Below are 7,941 nucleotides of genomic sequence, written 5' to 3'. Positions count from 1 at the left end.
TGCTGGGAAAGATTGAAGGCAGGAGGAGAAGGGGACTACAGAGGATGAGATGGTTGGATGGCATCAGCAACTCAATGGACTTGAGTTTGAGTAAACTCCAGGAGTTGGTGATGGACAGGGAAACCTGGCATGCTGCAGTCCATGGGGTCTCAAAGAGTTGGACACAACTGAGCAACTGAACTGAAGTGAAGAGGTAGCAGGAGCAACAGCATCCACCTTCTGGGCAGCTTCTTTCTTGGCATGATGAGCCTGTAGGACCACCACAACTTCATCCACCTTGAAAAATATGGAACACTTCACACATTTGCATGTCATCCTTGCACAGGGGCCATGCTAATTTTCTCTGTATGGTTCCAATTCTAGTGTTTTTCCTACCAAAGCGAGCACTCATGGTGCTTATTTTTTTTTTAATTTTAAAAGTATTTATTTACTTAATTATTTATTTGGCTGTGTTAGGTCCTTGTTGCAGCACACAGGATTCTCATTGTTGCTGACGTTACTCTCGTCATCCTGGGTCCTTCGTTGTGGCAAAATGGACTCTCCAGTTGTGGCCTGCAGACTCTGAGTTGCAGCGCACAGGCTTGGTTGCTCTGCAGCATGTGGGATCTTAGTTCCCTGTGCAGGGATCGAACCATGTGCCCTCATTCGCAAGATGGATTCTTAACCACTGGACCCCCAGGGAAGTCCCAAAGAGTTTATTTCTGATCAAAAATGGTAAAATCAAAGTAATTCAGCTATTTGTTATGGGATATCTAAATTGGGTTAAGTAGAAACAATCTAAGATAATCTCAGTTAAAGGGCAGTGATTTGAATGTCTGGATCAAGATGCTTTTTGTGAATGCCAGATGGTAGGAAAGCTAAGATGCTGAATAAGTAGGTCGATAATTTATGAAAGTATACTTACATGGGGCTTTCCTAGTGGCTCAGACTGTAAAGAATCTGCCTGCAATGTAGGAGACCCGGGTTTGATCACTGGGTCGGGAAGATCCCCTGAAGAAGGGAATGGATGTATCCTTACATAGGTCCTTTGGATAGATGTGTGTAAAAAGGCTGATTTGGAGTTTCTCTGTTTTGGGAATCTGAGAGGAGCAGCCCAGGGCTCCTTAAAATAAATGTAATGGTTTTGTTGTCTTGCACCTCATTCTATTCATTCTGTTACCCAGCACAGCCTTGTTATAGACCAGCTTATCAGAGGACATGTTCCATAAAGATTTTATTTCAAATATAAACTAACCAAGCGTGCTCCCCACCCCAAGCCCCAAACTACCAGGATTCATCAGCTCCTGAAGAGGCAATCTACTTGAAAATGTTGTCTCCAATTCAAGTATTCACTAACTTCTTTATAAGTTATGAAGTCACTTTACAACGTGATCACATTTGATTTTCACAATAAGTCTGAATGGTGGTGGGGACTACTGTCCATCTGTTTTATAGATAAGATAAGACATAGAGTTCAAATACTTGGGTCATCTAGTCCTGTCCTACCTGACAGTGAAATGCGGTGCTTTGAGTGTCTTGCTGGCTGTTGAATAGTAGTTGAGATGGAGGCAGAAAAGGGAGGGGTGGGCAGATGGCTGATAAACAGATGAAGTTGTGAAGCATGAGTGACATGAGGCTGGGAGCTGGGCTTTCCACTTTGATTAACCTCTGTGTGCAGTTGCACTCGCCCGCCAATTGAGGACTCCATCAATACCATCTTGAAAGTGGAAGTAGCGTAGACTCCGGGACACTACCTCAAAAGAAAGATCTAGAGGGGGAGGATTAAACTGCTATTTAATTGTTGGGGACACGTCCACAATGTAACGAATGCCCTTAGAGAAGCAATTTGGAGAAGAGTGAGTTGGAAACCTTGGGGGAAAGTCAGAATCTTTAGCCATAAAACACCTGAACAAGACGTAATTATTAGCCCTGAGCTTTATTTTAATGATGTACTATGTCTTAAATATAATACCGACAATTTGCTGAAAGATGCCAGCTGCTCAGAAGGAATGAGACAAAAGGAAAAGGAGGGTCATTTGTAATGAGTCTGGATCTTCATACAACCTGTCAGTTTGGTCATGTGAAGCTTCTGTGCCCTCAAGGGACTGACAGAATGTGCCTGCATAGGCCATGGGACATCTGTCGACAATCCTCTGGGCTGTGAGTGGTCCCCACTTTGATTCTTTTTCCTGTGTGTGTCCATGCATTTTCAGCAGGTTGTGTGAGAGAGTCTCAGGGAGAGTCAGAGGTTTATCCCTGGAGTTGGGTGGTTGATTAAGCATTTTCCTTGGGATTTGGAGACTGGGTTCAAATTCTGACACCAAGTTTGACAAATAACTTTGCTTTTTGACATTGCAGTTCCCTATTTGCAAAATGGGATTGAATTTAGACAATTTAGAGAATTAAGACAAGGACTGAGGAAATTGCTGTGTGTGATAATGCTTGAAAAGTAAGTAGCAGAAGGTTTTCTAAACGAAAGGTGATTATCTCAGTTCCTCCTAAGGAAGATTAACTCTCTTTTATTATCAACTTCATGTTTGTTTGAACAACCAATCTTTTTCATTTTATTAATAATCTTATTCTTTACATTACAAAAATGTATTCTCCAACCTAAATTCCTTCAGGTAATGCACTTTTGTGACCTGGCTGATTGGACAGATAATTTCATTTAGAGAAGGGAATAGCTTCGTGATCATCTTTGGTACTTTTCACTTAAAATTAATTAAAAAATTTCAGTCTTTTGGAAGAGGACCAAGTGAACAATACCCCCAAGGCATTTAAATGTTAACTCAGTATTAGTACCTCCAGGAAGCTATTTACAAACTCTCAAGCTGGGTTCACGTAGTCATTCACTTGTTCCATAGCCAGGTTCTCACTCTTCTCTTCTCCCACAATGCCCACACACATCTCCATCTTGTTCTTGTTGTTTCATAATATGATTAAGTGTTTATAGGTTTTATCTCCTCCATTAGAATAAGAGCAACTTAAAGATAAAACTTTGGGGGCTTTGCTGGTGGTCTAGTGGTTAAGGATCTGCTTATCAATGCAGGGGACTTGGGTTTGAACCCTGCTTGGAGAACTAAGATCCCACATGCCTCTGGGCAACTTAAGCCTGTGTGCCACAGCAAGAGAAAGTCCCTGTGGCACAACAAAGACCCAGCACAGCCAAAAATAGAGATAAAACTTTGACCTATTTGTCTTTATACCTGTAGGGCTTGGCATAGTGCCTGCTTATTATTATACTTACATCAGTGAGGGTGCTGTTGGCAGCAAATAACAAATGACCTAACTCAAAATGACTTAAACACTGAGGATGTTCTGTATTCATGTTGTAAGAAGATCAAAAGGAGGGTGTTTCCAGGGCTGGTTGATTCATTAGTTTCATGATATTAATATATCCAAGATTCAAGTTCTTCACATATTTCTGCTCTTTCATACCAGATATGCAACATCCTACAGAAGAAAAGTGTTTCATTCTTTTATTCCTTTCTGTGTATTTTTTTTTTTGTTAAAAATTGTGACTCCCACAATATATCCTTGTTTCTTGCCTACTATATACAGAGCAGTTTGTATCTCTTAAATCTCATCCTTAATTTGTCCCAAGCCTTTCCCCCTCCCTTTTGATAACTATTCGTTTATTTTCTATATCTGCAAGTCTGCATCTGTCTTGCAAATACATTCATTTGTATTACTTTTTAGATTATACATACGTGGACAGAGGAGCTGGTAGACTACAGTGCATAGGGTCACAAATAGTCGGACATGACTGAACGCACGTGCACACACATGTCATATCATATAGTATTTGTCTTTCTCTGTCTTATTTCAGGAAGCATAATATTCTCTAGGTCTATCCATGTTGCTGCAATTGGCTCTATTCATTCTTTTTAATGTCTGAGTAATATTCCATTGTGTGTGGAATATACACACCACATTTTATTTATCTGTTTTGTCTTTTTATCAACATTTGGATTGCTTTCATGTCTTGCCTATTGTAAATAGTACTTTGGAGTGCATTTAATTTCTTGAATTAGTTTTTTTTCTAGATATATACCTAGGAGTGAAATTACTGGATCATATGGTAGTTCAATTTTCAGTTTTTTGAGGAGCCTCCATATTGTTTTCCACAGTGGCTGTACCAATTTACAGTCCCGTCAACAGTGTACAGATCTTTTATAGTCAGTAAATAAACATTATACAGAATTGAAGCCCTCATCTCTCTTTAGACTATGGATTTAAAATCTAAATGTAAGACCAGAAACTATAAAACTCCTAGAGGAAAACATAGACAAAACACTCTCTGACATAAATCACAGCAGGATCCTCTATGACCCACCTCCCAGAGTAATGGAAATAAAAGCAAAAATAAACAAATGGGACCTAATGAAACTTAAAAGCTTTTGCACAAGGAAGGAACTATAAGCAAGGTGAAAAGACAGCCTTCAGAATGGGAGAAAATAATAGCAAATGAAGCAACTGACAAAGAATTAATCTCAATAATATACAAGCAGCTCATGCAGCTCAATTCCAGGAAAATAGATGACCCAATCAAAAAACAGGCCAAAGGACTAGACAGACATTTCTCCAAAGAAGACATACAGATGGCTAACAAACACATGAAAGTATGCTCAATATCACTCATTATCAGAGAAATGCAAATCAAAACCACAATGAGGTACCATCTCATGCTGGTCAGAACGGCTGGTATCAAAAAGTCTACAAACAATAAATGCTGGAGAGGGTGTGGAGAAAAGGGAACCCTCTTACACTGTTGGTGGGAATGCAAACTAGTACAGCCACTATGGAGAACAGTGTGGAGAGTCCTTAAAAAACTGGAAATAGAACTGCCACATGACCCAGCAATCCCACTGCTGGGCATACACACCGAGGAAACCAGATCTGAATGAGACATGTGCACCCCAATGTGCATCGCAGCACTGTTTATAATAGCCAGGACATGGAAGGAACCTAGATGTCCATTGGCAGATGAATGGTTAAGAAAGCTGTGGTACATATACACAATGGAATATTACTCAGCTATTAAAAAGAATGCATTTGATTCAGTTCTAATGAGGTGGATGAAACTGGAGCCTATTATACAGAGTGAAGTTAGTCAGAAAGAAAAACACCAATACAGTATATTAACGCATAAATATGGAATTTAGAAAGATGGTAACAATGACCCTATATGCGAGACAGCAAAAGAGACACAGATGTAAAGAACAGACTTTTGGACTCTGTGGGAGAAGGTGAGGGTGGGATGATTTGAGAGAACAGCATTGAAACATGTATATTACCATTTGTGAAATCATCAGTCCAGGTTTGATGCATGAGACAGGGTGCTCAGGGCTGGTGCACTGGGATGACCCTGAGGGATGGGATGGGGAGTGAGGTGGGAGGGGGGTTCAGGATGGGGAACACAAGTACACGCATGGCTGATTCATGTCAAAGTATGGCAAAAACCACTACAATATTGTAAAGTAATTAGCCTCCATCTTTGCATGATATGTTCTCTTGGTATCTCTAATTTTCTTGAAGAGATCTCTAGTCTTTCCCATTCTATTGTTTTCCTCTATTTCTTTGCATTGATCACTGAGGAAGGCTTTCTTATCTCTCCTTGCTATTCTTTGGAACTCTGCATTCAAATGGGTATATCTTTCCTTCTCTCCTTTGCTTTTCACTTCCCTTCTTTTCACAGCTGTTTGTAAGGCCTCCTCAGATAGCCATTTTGCTTTTTTGCATTTCTTTTTCTTGGGGATGGTCTTGATTTCTGTCTCCTGTACAATGTCACGAACCTCCATCCATAGTTCATCAGGCATTCTGTCTATCAGATCTAGCCCCTTAAATCTATTTCTCACTTCCACTGTATAGTCATAAGGGATTTGACTTAGGTCATACCTGGTCTAGTGGTTTTCTCCACTTTGTTCAATTTAAAGTTTGAATTTGGCAATAAGGAGTTCATGATCTGAGCCACAGTCAGCTCCCATTCTTGTTTTTGCTGACTGTATAGAGCTTCTCCATCTTTGGCTGCAAAGAATATAGTCAATCTGATTTCAATGTCGATCATTTGGTGATATCCATGTGTAGAGTTTTCTCTTGTGTTGTTGGAAGATTGTGTTTCCTATGACCAGTGTGTTCTCTTGGCAGAACTCTATTAGATTTTGCCCTGCTTCATTCTGTACTCCAAGGCCAAATTTGCCTGTTACTCCAGGTGTTTCTTGACTTCCTACTTTTGCATTCCAGTCCCCTATAATGAAAAGTAAAAGGAAGTGAAAGTGAAATCGCTCAGTCGTGTCTGACTCTTTGTGACCCCGTGGACTGTAGCCTACCAGGCTCCTCCATCCATGGGATTCTCCAGGCAAGAATACTGGAGTGGGTTGCCATTTCCTTCTCCAGGGGATCTTCCCGACCCAGGGATCGATCCCGGGTCTCCCACATTGCAGGCAGACGCTTTAACCTCTGAGCCACCATCGAAGCTGAAAAGGACATCTTTTTTGGGTGTTAGCTCTAGAAGGTCTTACAGATCTTCATAGAACTGTTCAGTTTCAGCTTCTTCAGCATTACTGGTCAGGGCACAGACTTGGATTACTGTGATATTGAATGGTTTGCCTTGGAAACGAATAGAATCATTCTGTCGTTTTTGAGATTGCATCCAAATACTGCATTTCAGACTCTCTTGTTGTCTATGATGGCTACTCCATTTTTTCTAAGGGATTCCTGCCCACAGTAGTAGATACAATGGTCATCTGAGTTAAATTCACCCATTCCAGTCCATCTAGGTTCACTGATTTCTAGAATGTCGATGTTCACTCTTGTCATCTCCTGTTTGACCACTTCCAATTTACCTTGATTCATGGACCTAACATTCCGGGTTCCTTTGCAATACTTCTGTTTAGAGCATCAAACCCTGCTTCCATCACCAGTCCCATTCACAACTGGGTGTTGTTTTTGCTTTCGCTCCGTCCCTTCATTCTTTCTGGAGTTATTTCTCCACTGATCTCCAGTAGCATCTTGGGTACCTACCGACCTGCGGAGTTCATCTTTCAGTGTCCTATCTTTTTGCCTTTTCATACTGTTGATGAATACTGTTCATGAATGGTAGGGACCTAACGGTAGCAGAAGATATTAAGAAGAGGTGGCAAGAATACACAGAAGAACTGTACAAAAAAGATCTTCATGACCCAGATAATCACGATGGTGTGATTACTCATCTAGAGCCAGACATGCTGGAATGTGAAGTCAAGTGGGCCTTAGGAAGCATCACTATGAACAAAGCTACTGGAGGTGATGGAATTCCAGTTGAGCTATTTCAAATCCTGAAAGATGATGCTGTGAAAGTGCTGCACTCAATATGCCAGCAAATTTGGAAAACTCAGCAGTGGCCACAGGACTGGAAAAGGTCCGTTTTCATTCCAATCCCAAAGAAAGGCAATGCCAAAGAATGCTCAAACTGCCGCACAATTGCACTCATCTCACACGCTAGTAAAGTAATGCTCAAAATTCTCCAAGCCAGGCTTCAACAGTACATGAACCATGAACTTCCAGATGTTCAAGTTCGTTTTAGAAAAGGCAGAGGAACCAGAGATCAAATTGCCAACATCCGCTGGATCATCAGAAAAACAAGAGAGTTCCAGAAAAACATCTATTTCTGCTTTATTGACTATGCCAAAGCCCTTGACTGTGTGGATCACAATAAACTGTGGAAATTCTTCAAGAGATGGGAATACCAGACCGCCTGACCTGCCTCTTGAGAAACCTGTATGCAGGTCAGGAAGCAACAGTTAGAACTAGACATGGAACAACAGACTGGTTCCAAATAGGAAAAGGAGTATGTCAAGGCTGTATATTGTCACTCTGCTTATTTAACTTCTATGCAGAGTACATCATGAGAAACACTGGGCTGGAGGAAGCACAAGCTGGAATCAAGATTGCTGGGAGAAATGTCAATAACCTCAGATATGC

At 40.9% G+C, this 7,941-nt stretch overlaps 1 non-coding gene across 1 annotated transcript; it reads right to left on the bottom strand.

Moving 5' to 3' along the window:
• Positions 1 to 280: 280 nt before the first annotated feature.
• LOC133049797 (U6 spliceosomal RNA) lies at positions 281 to 384 on the bottom strand. The gene has a single exon (XR_009691476.1). It is a non-coding gene; the product is annotated as a U6 spliceosomal RNA (small nuclear RNA).
• Positions 385 to 7,941: the final 7,557 nt, after the last annotated feature.

This window comes from Dama dama, chromosome 30, assembly GCF_033118175.1.
Source record: "Dama dama isolate Ldn47 chromosome 30, ASM3311817v1, whole genome shotgun sequence".
NCBI lineage: Eukaryota > Metazoa > Chordata > Mammalia > Artiodactyla > Cervidae > Dama > Dama dama.
This window is presented reverse-complemented; position numbering and strand designations above follow the sequence as displayed.